The sequence below is a fragment of the Ambystoma mexicanum genome, chromosome 10, assembly GCF_040938575.1.
Source record: "Ambystoma mexicanum isolate Mex_15411 chromosome 10, UKY_AmexF1_1, whole genome shotgun sequence".
Lineage (NCBI taxonomy): Eukaryota > Metazoa > Chordata > Amphibia > Caudata > Ambystomatidae > Ambystoma > Ambystoma mexicanum.
In genome coordinates this window covers 407,850,028-407,869,247 of record NC_090932.1, presented here as the reverse complement: position 1 = coordinate 407,869,247, position 19,220 = coordinate 407,850,028, and positions in this window count along the sequence as shown.

The following is a 19,220-nucleotide window of genomic DNA, read 5'->3' as shown; positions in this document are numbered from 1 at the left end:
TTACAACCAATAGAGCCTCCCAAGAATGGGTGGTCTAAACTGGCGATAGACTTCATGGGACCATTTGAAAATCTTGAAGCTGTTAGAATATACATCATAGTACTCGTTGACTACACCTCTAAATGGACAGAATGTGGAATATCAGAAACAAACGGCACCACGAAGAAGATCACAGACTTTTTAACAGAAGTGTTCAACAGGGAAGGAGACCCTAAAGAATTAGTCTCTGATAATGGATCCCAATTCACGTTGTTAGAATTTCAAGGGTTCCTCAGAGACAAAGCAATCGACCACATAACAACATTGTTGTATCATCCGATTCCAAACTGACTTGTAGAGAGGATGAACAGGTTGGTAAAGAGTGTGGTTCAATTGGCCATAGCCAACACCCTCCCATGGAGAGAGACACTTAAGGAAGCCCTTTGTGCATATAGGACAACTCCACACACTACCACCAACGTTGAGCCATTCACCATGATGCGAGGCAGAGTTGCTTCCAATCGACTTAGACCTGCATGGATTTTCATGGACACTGGAGAAGCAAAATTGAACATGGATCACGCCCAAAAAACTGCGAAGGAAAAGCAGGCGAAATACAAAGCTTACTACGATTCAAAGAATGGGGTAAAAGAAATGGTGATCCAAGAAGGAGACTGGGTGTGCATTAGAGAGCCTAAGAAAACACACAAAAGTGAATCCAATTTCAGGTCCCCGCAAAGGGTAATGAGCTGTCATGGCAAGTCTGTGGTGCTGGAAGACGGGAAGAAATTGTCCGGTGACGATCTCGTGAAAATAGTAAAAGATTTCAACAGACCAAGCACAAGCAAAGATGAAGGCACACGAATGGAGGATAATCTTGCAGCAACAGAAGTACCTCACCATGGGAACGAAGAAATTATATTTCCCACAATACAAGTGGCAAAGCCCCAAATGGAGGACTGTCCAAGAGGAACCAGAGGGCCATCTAAATCTTCAACAGTGGCCCTCATTACGACCCTGGCGGAAATCGAAAAACGATGGCGGAAATGCAATACCGCCATCGAATAGCGCTCGGTGCGATTATGACCCGTCACCGTAAAGTACGATGCCATTAGCGACACCGTAGTGAACGCCAACGCTAACTGCACCAAGTACGCGCGCGCGCGCCATGCCAAACCGTAATTAGCACCATGGCGCAAGGGTACGCGAATTCCGACCCTAGCGGACATGTACTTAACGCCATCAAGCACGGCGGAAAGTACCATTCCGCCATGGTGAGAAGTACGGCATCGCGAATCAACCGTAAACGGCCCCACTGAGTGCCTGTACACCGCTCCCTGGCCACATAGTACAACTCCCCGTAGGTGCAACGAAGTCACAATGCAACCAGTGAAATGTACAAGTCACCCATGCATGCCAACGAACAAAAGAATCACAAGAGGGGCCAATGGGAGCTGCAGGGCACAGATGGCACGAATACAGAAGCTATACCAATGGACATGACCTCAATCTCCCACCAAGAAACGCACGCAAACACAGGCACCTGTGACCAGCAATATTCCGATAATCACATCATTCCACCAATCCACCTGGCTGACCGGCATCTGTTACACAAAACCTAATCCCCCGCCCCTGAGCATGACATCATTCAAACAGTCATATTGGCAGCCCTCACCCCTGACCTCACTGGGCTTCGTAGGCAAACGCGCCCAGCACAGTACCACGCAACTATACTCCGAAGCTGGAACCCAATGCAGATCTCCTCACAATACATCGCTCCCCAAATAGGAATATGCCACATCACTTGCAAAGAAGAACGCTACACGGCCCATATCAGAATAGAAATTTAATGCACAACAAATTCACCAAGCCCATACAGCCATTAGGCCATGAACTCCAAAACACATTTCACCATTGTGGGCTGCATCCGCAATAAATGACCAGCTACTTCTTGTGTGACGCCCTGTTCCTTCATGGTACACAGGGGCTACATTCTCGTACGAAAAGGCAACATGGAAGCGCCTAGAACCCCAGGGCCGTCCCAATAGGGAGGCACTAGTCCAGCTGAAAGGCCGAAATGTTGCTCCGAGCCACTAGTACTGCGTAAGGGCATGTGGCCCATTGGCGATCGTCCCATAAGATCGTAATGCTGCTCCACTGATTAACACGAAGCAGCAGGTGTCGGGAGTAAAACCCATCTGCAGGAGTGGCATACAGATGGCAGTGGCAAAAGGGGAGGAGATACCTGTCAACCAAAAGAAAAGAAAAAGAATAGAATGGCCATCAGAACTACATTCGAACAACTCACTTCAATGATCACACTAGATCCACAGCCATATGCATGCTAGCCCACTCCAAAGGATCATCACCACCCCAAAACCACTTGCGACTCATAACTATCCATATCGAGGTGAAAACACCATCACAAACGAGTGTACCTGTGCATGCGTCTGTGAAAACAGAATCCATCAGATGGGATTGGTAACGTGCATGGACACAAGTGTCTGAAGGCGCGTCGAGACAGGGAGGGCTCAACAAGGCCAGATAGACGATGGTCCCACTATGGCAGCCCTGCATCACATAGCGCAGGGGAGGCGGACAGATTCCAAGTAGCCCTGTACATGGCAAACACCGTATCAAATCATCTGTCCATGCATCCATTCATCATTCCCTCATCCCGTAATGATAACGCCTGTTTCCATACTCACATAACATGTGAGAATTTCATTGAGTCTGTGCGTTATGCAGCCTGCAAAATCCACTGTGCCCCAGCCCGTAATTCCAGTGTTGTGAAGTAACATGTATTTGGGAACGTCCGGCCTCATCATCCACTTCGCTATTGCGCATCCCAAACTATTCATATCAATCATTGCATCCTCGCCATGGCCCCTGTCCCAAGGACACTGAACAATAGAATGTTATATTTGCAGTCAGACCTGTGGGCATCTCCTCGCCGCTAGCTGAAGACCGAAAGCGCCGCCCTTCGAATTCCTCATTTGCAACATCACGTCGAAAAGGCATCTGTGGCCGCTTGAAATCACAAATTAATCCATCTAGTGCGGCTGTGTGTGAAAATGGCAACTGCCTTCACTCACAAATGGGAGGCCCCGCCCGTCGGTGAACCTCGGTACAGTGATGCATGAGGGTCCACCGTTACTCGAGTACTACGTTCCACTGACCCTTCACAAGTCTGTTCGCGACTGCAAAGAATGCATGTGAAACAATGGGACCATAGCCGAATGAACATATCAACCAATGTTACACGGCCATCGGGTACTAATACATGATTGTAATAGCAAGATGCCATTCCTCGAATTGCAGCGTTGTGTGCGGGACGTGCTCGCCCAAAGGGGAGAGCAGCTTGCACAGGTGGAATGAATCACCACAGGTGGAGGCCATACAGCCTGAAAACACATAAATTGCACACCCAGTCTCCTCCCACAACCACACCCACTCCGAAATGCTACCGGCAGGACTCGCGATGTTGGCCCTGGGGGACCTGATAGCACTGCAAGTACTCCAACTCCAAGAAGAAGACGAACACCAACTACAACCGGCCGCACGGAGGAGACGCAGGAGGAGGAGGAGGGCAAGGCAGGGCCAGCAAGGGCTGCCAGCACAGCCACTACCACCACGCAGGCAGCCCGCAATCCCACGCCTCCGAGCACATCCGTTCAACCTCACTGATGAGCAGATCCACACCCTCTACCGTTTGGACCGGGACACCATAGCCGCCATTGTGGACATGACACAGGCTGACCTTGTCAGCATGATAGATAGCCCAACCGCCATCCCACCCCTACTGAAGGTGGTGTCTGTACTCCACTTCCTGGCCACAGGCACCTACCAGCACACAGTCGGACAGTTGCATGGCATTTCTCAGCCACTGTTCTCACGGACACTATTGCAAGTGCTCGATGCCCTCCTGCAGCACGCAGACGACTACATCTCTCTACCACGCTCGGAGCAGGAAATAACCAACACAAAAGTGGGATTCCATGCACTTGGCGGCATACCGGGTTGCATTGGTGCCATCGACTGCACCCATGTGGAATTGGTCGTCCCACATGCCATGGAGGCCCAGTACCGCAACCGAAAACAATTTCATTCACTGAATGTACAAATGGTGTGTGACTCCAACAGGATCATTACACATTGTTGTGCCCGATTCCCTGGATCAACCCATGATTCTATGGTCTTGAGGAACTCTACAATACCACGCTACATGGAGCGACACGCAGGGAACAGATCCTGGCTACTCGGTGAGTCTCATTTCATGCATGATGATGTGGGGTATGTGATGTGGCAATGACCTGGCAGGAAGGGGGGGGTGCGTACGTAGCAATGGCATTCCACATAATTCGTTTATCGTCCACATACAGGTGATGCCGGATATCCACTGAAGAGATGGCTCCTCACACCAGTCCGGAACCCACGGGACCAGCATGAGGAGGACTACAACCATGCTCACTCACGTACCCGTGTAGTCATTGAACAGGCATTCGGCCTACTGAAGACCCGTTTCCGGTGCCTCAGCAGGTCTGGCGGGGCACTCCTGTACCGCCATGAGAAGGTTGCAAAGATGGTGATGGCATGTGTCATGCTCCACAACATGTGCGTACGTAGAAATGTGCCCATGCCCCCTGACGCAGAACTGCAAGCACCTGAAGATGGTCATGATGAGGGTGGGGATGTGGCAGCACCTCAAGGAGTCTGCGAGGCACAGGAGGGCCGTGAAATTCGTCAGCATCTCATAGATGCATGCTTCTAGCACTCACGCCTGGTGGCTGATACATGGACACGGGACTCGTGGCACTGTGTGTGTCTGGTACATGCACAATATGGACTGTACGCCTATGATGGCCTAGTACACAAAGATCATTGTCCACACATCTCATTGTTTGATCGTGCATTGTTTATGGCATATGTGATATCATGTTGAACACCCTATCGACCCGCCACCCAAGTGAGCCCAACACACCCCCTCCACCCTCCTACCTCCCCCCCGAACACCAGTGTCCAAAGATGCTCATTGTCAGTGGGCAGTCGCTATTGCAAGCCCCCTCTGCGGGTATCAGGGGCACCCCTGCCTGTGGAGCGCAGGTTCCTCCCAGATCTACGTTCGGGGCTGCCCTGGACGGAACTTGCAACGGATGATGTCTCTGCCTGCTCACGTCCATGCATGTCCCTAAGGGTTTGTGAGAGCTCAGTGAGCACACGGCGCACTGCGGCAAGTTCGGCACATACGTCTTTGGACGTCGCATGCAGTTCCTCCCTCAGGCTCTCGGTGCTTCTCTCCATTTGGACTCTCAGGCTCTCGGTGCTACTCTCCATTTGTGCCCTAAGTGTCTCAGTTGATGTTTCTATGTCTGCCTTAGTGCCCCCACATCCATCGGCATGGTCCTTGAGGAGCGTGGCCAGTTGCTGCTGTTGCACGATTAACTGGTCGAGGGACTGTTGCCTCTGCTGGGCCATGGCCATTTGCGGTGGTGTCACAGAGGGGCTGTTCGCCTCATGTTGCCCTGCCACAGGGCTTGTGGGGGATGGCCAGTCGTCGTCTTGTGGGTGCCCCTGCGTGGTATCCTCATGGTGTACGGGATGGAACAGACAGGGGGATTGGGACAGGTCATGGATGGATCTGACTTCGACATCCCCGTCTTCTGTGTCGGAGCATGCTGCCATTAATGGGGTGTCACCTATGGTGCTGCTGCCACCAGAGGCAGTACCTTCTGTGGCATCCATTGGGGGGACCTGTGGTGGTGCTGTTGTGGGCATGCTGGCTGCTGGGGTGCCTGTTGATGTTCCCTCCTGTGTGCTGCCACTTGATATGTGCTGCTGCCGTGTCTTGATGCGTGCAGCTGAGGTGGAGGGTCTTTGGCCGTCGGTCTTGGCCCTCTTTGCAGGTGTGCTGGTAGGGGTGTCCTGGAGCTCGTCGTTTGGATCGGACCCTGTGGTGGAGTAAAGGAGGGCGAGCGTTATTAATGGGTCTGTGGGAATTGGAATGGCAATGTATCACATGCATTGGGGTGGTACCTGAGGGTGATTTGGGTCGGGGCCTTGGAGGTGCTTTCATTTGTGTGTGGAGTGAGGGTGCAGTTGTTTGGCAGCCTGCAGTTAGGGTGTGCCTGCTGCACGTGTAGTGGGTGTTTTTGGGGTTTTTACTTATTTATGTATTTATTGTGAGTTTTAAAGTGCGCTATCAGGCCAATGTGTGTGGACGTTCTCCTGGCCATGTGTTGCTGTTGCGCTATGTGGACACATGTGAGTCACATGATTGGACATTGTGGATTTGGCATGGTTTTATTTGGGCCACCTACCTGATTCTCCGGATGTCTGCACTCCTTTCTCCATCCCTCCGACTCCCTCTATGCTCTCCATTCCAATGGTGGAGGCACAGATTCCTTCCCAGGGGGTCAACTTGATGGGTGATTCCGATCCTCCCCCGGTGGCTGTGGCAATGTTGCGGTTGGCAGAAAGTATGCTACGGACGCGTATCCGCAGGTCGTCCCACCGCTTCCTGCATTGCTGTGGGTTGCGGGGTGCGGTCCCCACCGCACTTACCCGCTGTGCCACCAGGGCCCATATGGCCTTCTTGTTCGCAAGTGCCGTCCTGGTCATTTGCGTGGAGAAGACGGCGGCGGCATTCTCCTGGAGGGTCTCTGTAAGCACGGTGAGTTCCTCACGGGAGAAGTGGACCTGCCGCTTGCGGTCGCACGCTTTCTTCGCTACTTTTCCCATTTTTCTTGGTTTCACTAGGGTGGATGACGGGTTGGGATGTGTCTCAGGGTGGTGTTTTTAGTGGTTGTGTGTATTTTGTGGTTTTATAGGTGTACGGGGTGTTGTTTCCCGTTCCGGGCCCATGTTTTTACTTCCGTTTCCGTATATTTACGGTCACCGTACTTTCCGGTTGGCGCTCACTGCGGTGTCCGCTATGATGGGTGGCGGTATTGCACCTAGGGCGCCGTACGGTGGCGGTGTGGGCCGTTTTGGGGTCATTTCCGCCATCGCGGACTTTGCACTTCCGCCATGGCGTGGTGCTCGTGCCCGATGGGTCGGAATGGGCCGCACTTTGCTCCATCGTGCAATGGCGGAAACGCTATTTACGCTGTGGCGGTCCGGTCAGTCACTTTCCGCCAGGGTCGTAATGAGGGCCAGTGACTATCTTTACTACTAGTACTTGAACCTGCCACAGTATCCTTTTGTTATAGGAAACCCATAGAAATGTTGTTTTCACACAAATGTTGAAATTTTAAATTAGCTTTCTCCTATTTCCTTTTCCCCTCTTTCCCCCCTGTTTCTGTTTCCCTTTTTTTTGTTTCCCATCCTCTGCCTTCTATAAGAAGGGAGATGTTATGTAGACACCACTGACATCATTGTCAGTGGAACACATGAAATTAGACTATTCATGTGTAAAAGAATGTTTGCAGTGTTCTCCCGGTGGTGCTGCGCTCTGGGGGCTTTCAATAAAGCTTGTACTAAAAGCTTAAATTGGTGTGCCAATTTACTACAGTATCCACCGCATCGGCGCAATGGAATGGCTGGAATACAGCTTGCTCACCATCAGAGGTGCATGGAGCGCTCAGCCGTGTGTTGTTCTCGGTCACGGGTCCGTTCCGGGTGCCAACCGCGTGTGCAGACAGTTAGGAGCTTTGGATGATGCCGTTTCAGCAGCGCGCAGGGTTCACATCGACGGTGTAATGTCAGACTAGTCTGGTCGAGATTGTTAAGTACTTGCATTCAATTATAATAAAGCAATAAGGCACTGTAATCAAATGAGATGCAGAGCCTGGAATGTTACCTGGTAACACTTTACTAATCAGGTGTGACCTAAACTCCGGGCGGAAAACCCGTCCACATCCCAACATGTGATGGTGCAGCCCACTCAAGCATGACAACAGAAAGGAGACACTGCTCCTCATAATAATAATAATTGAAATGGGACATTACACAGAGGTTAAGAAACCTCTCATTAGAGCTTTTTTTTTACTTTCGGTTTGACACTGCCTCTGCAGTCTCTGAACAAGGTGTCACAGAGAATGTGCAAGGGGTAGCAGAGCAGTCACCAGCGTAGTAGCTGGTACACCATCTAACAACCACATGACATCCCTGGAGCTCAACCTACCCAGGGTGAAGGAAGGCCCAGGGATACTTGTAAAAAATCACTTTGGGAGATGGAAACTGAAATTGACAGGCCTATGAAGGTATGCTATTTAAATTGCTGCAGAAATGTATGCACAATTGGTAGGTCAAACATGCATATTCAACAGGGCTTACTGAGTCTTTTAAACTTTTGATATCGACAAAAGGAGTCAACCCTTTTAAGAGCCCTCGGATAGGTCTGTAAGGATTGTATGTTGAATAAAATACAAGGGGCCTCATTACGACCCAGGCGGTAAGGGGTTTACGGCGCCGTAAACAGCGCCGACCCTTACCGCCTGAGTACGAGGTCCCTTAGCGCCATGGCGAATTTAACACCTGCTTTCAGCAGGTGTTAAAATCCATGGCGCTAAGGGACCATGGAGTTAATTACGCCACCGTAATTTACGGTGGCGTAATTAACGCCTTCCCCACTCCCATTATGCCCTATGGGGCAAAAATGGGAATGGGGAAGGGTAAATGGGGATTGGGGACTTACCGCCCCGCCAAGGTCCGAATGGGGCGGTAAGTCCGCCAACCACCATGGCGTAAACGTAGTTTACGCCATGGTGGTAAAGTCACGGCCCAGGCGGTAACTTACCGCCTGGGTCGTGATGAGGCCCAAGGTCTAATGACTGTTTCTTTTCGGCCCCTGTTGATTTCCTCAATCGCGAACAACTGTCGTGACTTGTGTTTAGCGTGGGAGTTATTCCTCTGGAGCTTAGGGAGTGTCTGTCGGAAAAAACGAAGCACCCGGGCTGGAGTCATTACTGAAAATGATCATAGATTATTATTGTGATTGCTAAACCAGTCATCATATGAAAGGCCCAAGAGAGAAATGAATGCAAAGTTGTTGAGGCCTGTGCATGGGCCACTCTATCATGGACTCCATGAATACTACCCTGTTCATTTTTTTTCTAAAAAGTGTTCTTTTTTTTTTTTTAAACAGGAAGTTGCAATACTCGTGCCAGAGGTCTATAAAGGAATTATGCATTCAACAAGTCTGCTGGGGTACGTTTAAATGAGCTGTGAGACTACAAGTCTTCATTAATCTTCATTGGGATAAAAGGGACTTGGAGCATGGAAAATATGAGCCTGGGATCAGGAACGAATTGGGACTCTAATAGAGTCAATTGCCCCATTAAAAGCCGGCCCGTAGGGCCATCCGAGCAACGATTAGATGCTATTTCCACTCAGCTGGCAGCTCATGGTTCCTGGACGGACGCTGATGGATTTGTCAGAAGAACACATGGGATTGGCCAGATCTTCACATATATGGTATTCCAGTGTACGGAAAGCTTCTGAACATCTGGTCTCAATTTGTCGTTAAGTGTGTGTTTGCGCTTCCATCTTCGCCTCTTTACTCGTCTGCAAAGGGAAGTGGACGTTGCCCCCACAGGCATCGGTTTGTGGGGAGTAGAAAGGGGTCCTGAGAGATGGACAAGTGTTTCAGGGCATAACAGATATAGAGATAGAAAGCAAGCATACAGAAGCCATTCAACAAGCAATTCCCGGCAAGATATCTTTTAAAAAAAAACATTTTCAGGAACATCACCTGATTCCTTGGCATTTGACCATGTGTGCACTTTTTCAATGGTTAGCTGCCGTGCATGGCATTAGAGCATAAGGCATGTGGTAACCGCCAACCACATGGCCACCAGGGTTGGCCTGCATACTGGGGCAGCAGGTGTTTCCCCAAGCATTTTTAGAATAAAATGTATACTTGATAGAAGAAGAATAGCCACCATGAAACTGAGCTCTCTCGTCAGAAATGTACATTTTCCTTACCCATTAATTGCTCGGCCTATTGGCTCAGCAGGGGCTCGGACTGCATTGTATATGCAAAGTGGGGTGTTCTAATCAGCCAGTCCCACTTCACAAAGGCAATGCATGTTGGGCTTAGTCAGTGAGAAGAGGACTCCCTAAGTGGGACCAAATTAGATGCATGGAGGTTTTACAACTGAAACACCCCCAATGCTTGCATTACACTTAACCTGGGTTGGTGGCTTTTTGCCTCAGACCAGCCCTTATGAGAGACAGGAGAGGGTGGGGTCAAGAGACAATGGTACAAGCAAATAAAGGGCCAGTGCATGATCTGGCCTCCTTAGATTAAACCCCTCAACTTGTGACCTGTTTTTTTTATACCATTTTTTTAAAAATTAAATACAAATTTGTTATGGCTTACAAAATTGCAACCTTTACAAATGTTCATAACTAAAAGGCAACATAGGACCAAATAAAACATTTCTTAACAATTTAGACACATTTTTTATCAATTTAAACACATTAGTTCAAAAACCTAGCAATACCTCCAAGTGGGTAACTGCACAAACACCAACAATTACAACAATTCTATGCATATACAAAACAAACAAAAACATTATAAACATCATTTCGTGTAAGTACAAAGTGCACAACCTCTATACAAAAACAGGCCTAAAATATCCTATATAAAAACCATAATTCCAACGATTCTTAAATGCCACATCTTCAATTGTAAATATTTACACAGTTTGCGAAGAATAACACAACCCATTAGAATCAATGTTATGTACATTGGGAGATATTCATCTGCGTGTAAGCATTGCCTCAAGTTTCAGCAGGAATTTTCCAAGTGCCAACAATAAGCGTGTGCTAGTACCTAACATGGCCCTTTCCCAAAATGACTGGCGAGCAATCATTGTTAACTCAGGATGATAATCACCCAAGAGAGTTTGCTTAAATGATTCCAAGGACATACTAAATAGGATTAAATGCTTAAGTGTTTCATCTTGTGACCTGTTTTTGAGAGAGCCAGGCCAGAGGAAGGGTCCATCGCACCATCAACTGAAGCAGCAGAGCCGGTCCAGGTGGATTACTCAGCACTGGAGTCCAGGCTAGTTAATTGGTTCTACCGTCTAGTTCCAGGTAGAAAATGAAGAGACTGCCATCACCACTGTGTCCCGAGCCCAGGTCAGTGTTAAAAAAGTGTGTATGTGTATGTGTGTGTGTACCTACGTGTATGCACACCTTTGTGTGAGTGTTTGTGAGAGTTTGTTTAAATGGGTGTGTAAGTGGGTGTGTGTGTGTATGTGAGTGTGTATCTGTGCTTATGTATTTATGTGTGTGATGGAGCTTGAGTTAATGAATTGCACGAGTGAGTGTGTCTATGTCATGTTCATGTTGTGTGGCATGGAGGGCCTGCGGCACATGAAGGACATGTTTTTACATGGCAATGCTGTCCTATAAATTCACAACCAACAGAGCCAGCATGAACCAATGTTTACAGTGACAAATACAGGTACAGTTTTTAATGTATGCAAATGTTTTCAAGTTAAACAAAGTTGCATTATGTTGGGCATAAGAAGCATATGTGTGTTCTTACAGAGGCGAGACTATTTGGCACAGCTAGCATGATAATGTCTTTGCACTATTGCAATACTGGCATCTATAGTGGGCTCAAGCCTCATTGCAGTGTTTTACAGGGGTGATGATGGCATACAACATTTAGCAGAAACGTACTATATAGAATAAATCTGGGTGTATACTTTGTTGGTATAGATATCATGAAATGGGTTCTTACAGTGGCAATACTGGCATAAATTGGTCACAGCCAGCATGCAACTGTCTTCTTTGTGTTGCAATACTGGTATATATTGTGGTCACCAGCCTCTTAAAAATGTTTTACAGTGACAATGTTGTTACATTTGATGTGGATGCATGCATCATGAGCATGTGGCAGTGCCAGTATCAGCACAGACATCATGAAGTGTGTTTTAGAGTGGACATGGTGACATTTATTGTATGTGCGGCATCCTGAAAGTCATTTAAAGTGGCAAAGCCAGCAATGATGTGGGCACAGGCATCATGAACATGTACTTTACAGTGGCAGTACTGGCTTAAATCATGGGTATGGCAGCATACAAGTGTGTTACTGTGGCAATATTAGCATACATTGTGGGCATATGTATTGTGAACATGTACCTTACAGTGGAAGCGCTGGCATGTATTGGGGAATGTGCATCATGAAATGTGTTTATTAAAGGGGCAACATTGGCATATTTTGGTCATAGCAATCATGAAAAGCTGTTCTTACAGTGGCAGTGCTGATATATGTTGTGAGCACAGAAACCAGTAAAGTTTGTTTTATAGTGACAGCGCTGACCTTTTCTTGAAAAATGAGCTGTAAAAATGCTCATGTGCATTGTGTGTGATATAGCATCTATTGGATTCTTTTTCATATGGTACCCTATAGAACCAACAGTAGCATTTATCACCTTTTGAATGTTTTTGAACACAAAATGTAGTGTTAAAAGCACCATTTCAACCCATTATTTTATTTTATAAATGCTCTCTGGGGACAACACTCTACCGGCACCAACGACGGCTGGTTTGTGTTCCCTAGCTACAGTCACTATAGCCATTCTGGGGTATTAATGTCCCTTGACAGTAAAAGTCACCAGCCACAAATGATGATTACGTTGATCATGGATAATTGTGCTTGTTGGTCTGAGATTGCTGTTATTTGATCTATTACAGTGCAATCTGGCAGGAGGTTGTGTAAAGAGAACTAAAGCCCTATGCTGATGACCTTGAAAACATATAATTAAGATGTTCCATTTTTGACATTAATCAGTTTATTTATGTATTTATCTATTTACTTAGTATTATCTTATAATGTACTTTATGCCATGAGATTTGCTTCAGAGCGCATACATATCAAATGCCCTTGTATTTACTTTGACGTCAAGTGCTTTGAAAAAAACAAATGATTGTACAATACTGTTGCTAAAAATGCTATTGCGAAAGCCAGTGCAATCCATGGAAAATCTTAGTAGTGCATTTTGATACATTACGTTATCTGAATTTCTAAGGTAGTAAGTAATACGGTGTGGAAGAGATTTCAGGATACCAAATCTAGATGAAATGCAGGGTTACTTTGTATGTCAGTTGATTTCTGGTTAAAAGGCCACGGGTTGTTGTGTTATCCTGATTTTGTTAGTGCTTTAATTCTGACAGATAGCGAAAAAGGATTTTAAAAGATGTTTCAGAGTAAACAGAAGTACTAGCCTCAGCTTTTAGTGTTGCAGAAGAACAGGACTATCAAAAGAATAGGCCAGATGAATTTGCAACATTTAAATTAAAGCCCCTGTCAAATAAAGGCACAATTAGCGGGGCCAGCGCAGGGCCTCAAAAACCTGTGATCTGCAGCCCTGATTGTTGGGCTATGCACAAAGCTGGGTGCCATATTTTGCACCCTTTGCAAATGATGGAATCTTGCGCCAGGAGGTTTTCAAACTAATTACTTTTGTAGTAATCTATTAAACTGATTATCATGTAACAATGTGTGAACATTGGAATATTTATAATGTCCTGAAGAAATCTATTAGGCAAGTATATACAGCGGATGGCTTATTTGTTCTAATGTAGTTTTGTGGGTTATTTGCTTTGATCAAAAAAAAGAATAAAGTGATACTATTTTGAGGGAAACAAACAGTCCTGGATTTTGATGTCCTTTGCTTATTTGCACATTGCATGGAGTTTTGCAACTTTCTACTTGCTGTTAACTCATGCAGTTATTTACTAGCTTTTGAGAGCGCTCTCTTTACTGAATACTTTACCCTATACAATCCCCAAATGAGATAGGTCCCAAAGTAGGTAGGAGATCCCACCCAACGCTCCCTAAAGAAATGCCTGAGAACTTAATAGGTAAAGTTAGTCACGTCTTCTGGACAAGCAGCATATTGACCTAGTTGTTTAGAGAATGCTAAAGAAAGATGGTTTCACTGGTTCTTGTCACAGACCAGGGATCAGTGTGCACAATAGGTCAGTCAGTAGTTGAAGGTCATTGGTTTGTCTATTCGATGAATTGAGGTACATGGGAGATAGAGATAAGACTCATTGGTAGCAGCAATAGAAATAGTCAAACTCTCACATTAGGTTAGCATTAGTTTTATTTTTAAAGAATAATATCTAAGTCTTTTTGTATTTTAATCTGAAGAGTGCAATCCACAATTGGGTTGTTTGCCCGTTTGTTACCAGCCATGTCTCTGACAGACCACCATTTTGTATTTGTTTAGGTCCTAAAGGTACATGTGATCACCACTTGTCATTTCAAGGCTACAAATGCTGCAAACATGCTGGATGTTGGTGTCTTTGTCAACACCAAAATATTGAGACTGGACTTTAAGATTGTTTATTGGCAGGTGCACCCATTGCCTGATGAAGACACAAAATGGAGATGGATCAGCTTTAGATGGGAGACACAAATGGATGGGCGTTTGGTCTGTATACATTCATGTCCTAATATTTTGTATTTATGTATTTATTGTGCACTTGTAAGGTGCTTGTACATCAAGTAAATTGTGTTTTAAAGCACCCGCAGGGCAATGGGTAGGGAACATGCAAAATTAAGGTAATTATAATAACAATGAAGAGAGAAAGAGGCTGTCCTACTATGCTTTGTGAGCATTCAGAACGTGCAAGTGCAGAGAAAGGGGGGGGGGGTAGAGGATACGGTGGGTACGTGCTTAGGAGTGCCAGAAAAGGCAGAGCTAGGGAACACGTTGCAAACAACTGTGAAGTTCTAGGCAGAGATCACTTGGTAAGAGTGGTCAACTGACAAAAGTAATAAGTGCAGGGCTGTGAGATAGCACAGGCCAGTGGGGACCCAGCAGAAAGTGCTGCATTAGGGCTTAAGCTGAAGGATATTTGAGGGGGGTCCAGGTCCCAGAAGGACACATAAGGGCCTGTGTCACCAATATAAGCAACTGTGGGGTTAGCAAAGGTGGGAGAGGGGTAAGGAGGAGCTGAAAAGGGAAGTCTTGAGGCGCTTCCGGAATTTGAGGAGGTCCAGCTCAAGATGGAGAGGAAGGGGGAGGCTGTTCCAGAAGAGGAAGCCAGCTGAGAAAAGATATCAGCCACCAGCTTGCTGTTTAAAGAAGTGCTTGACATGCAAAGACTTGGCGCTGGAGGAGCGTAAATATCTGTAGGCAGAGTATTTGGTGAGAGCCAGTTGTAGATAGCATGCTCCCTGGCCCCAGACAGCCTTGTGGAGGATGCAGAGGGATTTGAATTTGATCCTTGCAGCAACCTGGAGCCAGTGGAGAGAATTAAGGGCTCAAGAGATGCATTGCCTGGGGTTTAGGCCAAGGATAAGTCTTGCAGCCCTATTCTGTATTAGCTGGAGGGGTTGTAGAGAGGAACAGGGTAGGGTGAGGAAGAGGATGTTGCAATAGTCCAGCCTAAAGAGTACCAACACTCTGGAAAATTGAGCTTCTCGGGGAAAGTGAGGAAATGAAGGATTCCTTTGAGGAGGTAGAGTTGAAAGTGGGCCTTGGTGGCAAGGTCCTGGATGTGAGGGAGGAAGGAAACAGAGTAGTCGAAGATGACTCCAAGGTTTCTGGCTTCAGAAGAAAGAGAAGGGGGGGTAGCCAGAGTGGGGTAGAAAGAGCTAGCAGGAGTCCCAATGGCTAGGATTTCAGTCTTGCTGGCGTTGAGGCATAGATCATTGGAAGCACCAGGACTGGATGGTAGATAGGCAGTCAAAAATAGGGGAGGAAGCAAGGACATGATCAGAGGTGTAGTTTGAAGAAGAGTTGCATGTCGTCTGCAAAACACTGAAAATGAGGAGGGAATGTGGAAATTAGATGTACAAGCAGAGCAAGATGGAGCCAGGGAGAAATGTTGGAGCCCTTGGGAATGCCACAGGGGGTGATAGAGCCCAGAATAACCTGGGAGGGATGGTTGTTGAGGAAGGAGGTCAGCCAGTCCAGTGCCTGCTCCAAAATAACAAGGGTATCATGGAGCCATTTTATGAGGATGGAGTGGTTGACTGATTCAAATGCAAAAGAGAGATCAAGTAGAATGAGAACAGCTGGAGAGTTAGAATCAAGAGAAGTGAGCAGTTCTTCACGGGTGTTCAGGAGAGCAGTTTCTGTGCCTCTGGATGCTCGGAATGCAGACTGATGGTCGTGTAGGCAACCGACAAGATCAGTGTGCTGGGTCAGTTGGGGGAAGACCAGTTTCTCCAAGATTTTCCCAAGGAAGAGAGTGATAGAGATGGGGCGGTAATTAGCCGGAGAGAGTGGTTGGTGGTTGATTTTTTCAGAAAGGGGCGTACAACAGAGTGCTTGAGGGAAGAAAGGACCCACTCAGGAAAGATCAGGGCAACCCCATTGCCAGCACTGTTAGGGCGAGGCTTGGAGATGAGTGTATAACCATCAGGGAGAAGGGACTCAAAAGCAGTAACTGAGCTCACATTGAACCATATCTCAGTAAGAGCGAGGGTATCAAGTTCATTGTCTTCAAGGAGGAGGCAAATGTCGGCTGAATGTTTAGTAGCCGAGCGAGCATTAATTGGTGCTAGGTGCAACAGGTCACTGCCTTTGAAAGTTTTCCGAGGAGGGTTACAGGGGTGGTACACCAGTCGAAGGGGGGCAGAGAGAGATAGAGGAAGAAGGGATGCCAGGTGCAGGGAAGGAAGTTGATGAGGGATGGCAAGCACTGGTCAAAAAGGAGGAGGTTGGGTTGAGGACCCTGAGCCAAGATAGTACCAATGCTGTAGGCATGGAAACACCTGGATGATGAGAAGCCCGCCAAGAGGACTTTCCATCTATTGCCACCATTAATGGGTGAAGATGTGAGAGGAGAAAGGGTGGGGATAAGATAATGAGTCCAAAGATCTGGAGAAGGGACAGAGAAGAGGATATCAGTGACAATATGTCGATATGTTGTGCTTGTGAAGGTGTCTACAACCAGGGTTAGTGGTCAGGATGTCTTTTTTAAATGTATTTCTTTCAGATTTTGTGAGAGGGGGAAGATAGTTGATAGTATAGCAGTTAGAATAGATAGGGAAGATGCTGAGTGCCATAGTGGTGGCAGAGAGATAAGGATGGAAAATAGATGATAGACTGTGCAGCATGAACACAAACTCACCAGGTGGCCTAGTATCCAAGAAAGCGAGGGAACATATGCAATAGAAACAGTTCAGTGCCAGAATGGGTGCACAGAGTTGTTTCAAACACACCAGGATTCAAATTACCCAAAAAGCACATAATTGCAATGCAAAATGGGGAGCAGAGTTGTTACAAAAACAATATGGTTCGAATTCCCCAAAAATCACAGACATGCAAGGCAAAATGGAGAGAAGAGTCGTTACAAACACACCAGGATTCGAATTCCCATAAAAGCCCTGAAATGCAATGCAAAATGGGGAGCAGAATTGTTACAAACACACCAGGATTCAATTTCCCAAAAAGCACAGAAATGCAAAACAAAATGGGGAGCTAAATTGTTACAAACACACTATGGGCCTCATTACGACCCTGGCGGTATGGGTTTAACGGTAGAGCTGCTGGCGCCGTTAAACCCATACCGCCCTATTACGAGGTCTCGCAAGGGGGCCAGCATGCTAACAACAGCCCCTATGGGGGCTCAAATGGGAATGGGGATGGTCCGGGTTCCATGAATGGGGAAAAACCAGGCCCTCCAAGGTCGGAATGGCCCAGTATTTCCCCATTCAGGGAACCTGGACCTGAGTTTGGAGGCAGCCATGCCCACCTCCAAACTCGTAATGAGGCCCTATGATTCAAATTCCCCAAATATCATAAACATGCAATGCAAAATGGAGAGAAGAGTTGTTTCAAACACACCAGGATTTGAGTTCCCAAAAAAGCAATAAATGCAATGCAAAATGGGGAGGAGAGATGTTACAAACACACCAGGATTCAAGTTCCCAAAAAAGCATAGAGATGCAGTCAGGTGAGAGATAAAGTAAGAAACTGGAAGGTAGAATGGAATAGGAATACCTAAGTTCAGCAGATGTGTGAGTTAGTAAACAACCATAGAAATGTTCAGGGCATGACTCACAGGTATTCTTTTTGGGAAAAACAAAGTTCCATAGGCAACAGTTTGTGGGGTAGCAGGATGCATGCTTGGAGGCTGTCCCTTGAGGTGGGTGGTGGGCATGAGGTGCTGCGGAGGAGAAAAGGAGGGGGGCCCTCCTAGAGGTCCCTCATGGCCCGGACAGGCACAGACAGGGGCCCGAGTGAGGGCCTTTGTCAGTGGGCTGGCCTAGCCTGCCGGCTGAATTTATTTTACCAACCACTGAGATAGGAAATGCCAATTTCGCCTTACAGAGGTTGAAGTGAGGGGACTGCAAGTGGGTGCACACTCTTCTGAACAATCTTGGCAAGCAAAGATAATGCGTAGCAAGGGAGGAAGGAAGAAGAGAAAGGGGGAAGGAAGTGTGACAGGAGGGAAAAAATAAGGGAGACAATAAGTTAGAGAGATGGAGGGAGACAGGGAAGAAGAGGAGGAGAGACGGGGGAAAGGGTTAGGGTGAGGAGGAGTGAGAAGTGCAAAAACAGAAGGAAAGGGGAATGGAGAGGGGGAGAGGGAGAGGTGGAGAGAGAGAGCGAAGGATAGAGGAAGAAGGAAGGGGGTACGAGAGAAGGAGAATGGGAAGTAGAGAGGGAGAAAAGAAAGAATGGCAAAAGCGAGAAAAGAAGGGAGTGGGCAATTGGGTGAAAAGAAGGGACGATAGTGAGAAAATAATTTATGGGGTGAGAGGGAGAAAAGAAGAGAGGGGCAAAAGGCAGAAAAGAATGGGTGAGAGGCAGAAAAGAATGGAGGGAGAGAAGGAGAAAAGGAGGGATAAGACAAGAGGGATAAAAGAAAGGAGGGGCAAGAGGTAGAAAAAAAAGGGGACAAGAGACAGACAAGATGGAAGTTCAAGGGGAGAAAAGAAAGGGGGTAAGAGGAAGGAAGGAAGGAAGGAAGGAAGGAAGGAAGGGAGGAAGGGAGGAAGGAAGGAAGGAAGGAAGGAAGGAAGGAAGGAAGGAAGGAAGGAAGGAAGGAAGGAAGGAAGGAAGGAAGGAAGGAAGGAAGGAAGGAAGGAAGGAAGGAAGGAAGGAAGGAAGGAAGGAAGGAAGGAAGGAAGGAAGGAAGGAAGGAAGGAAGGAGTTGTGAAATCCTGAATAATGCAGGTGTATAAAACCTCTGAGCCATTGGCTACATGTATAGAAAATTACTGTATTTGATATTTGTCGGACATGGCGACATTACTATCTGAGGCTCTGGTGGATGATGCAAGTGCAAGCCACATTGACTACTGTTTACTTCTT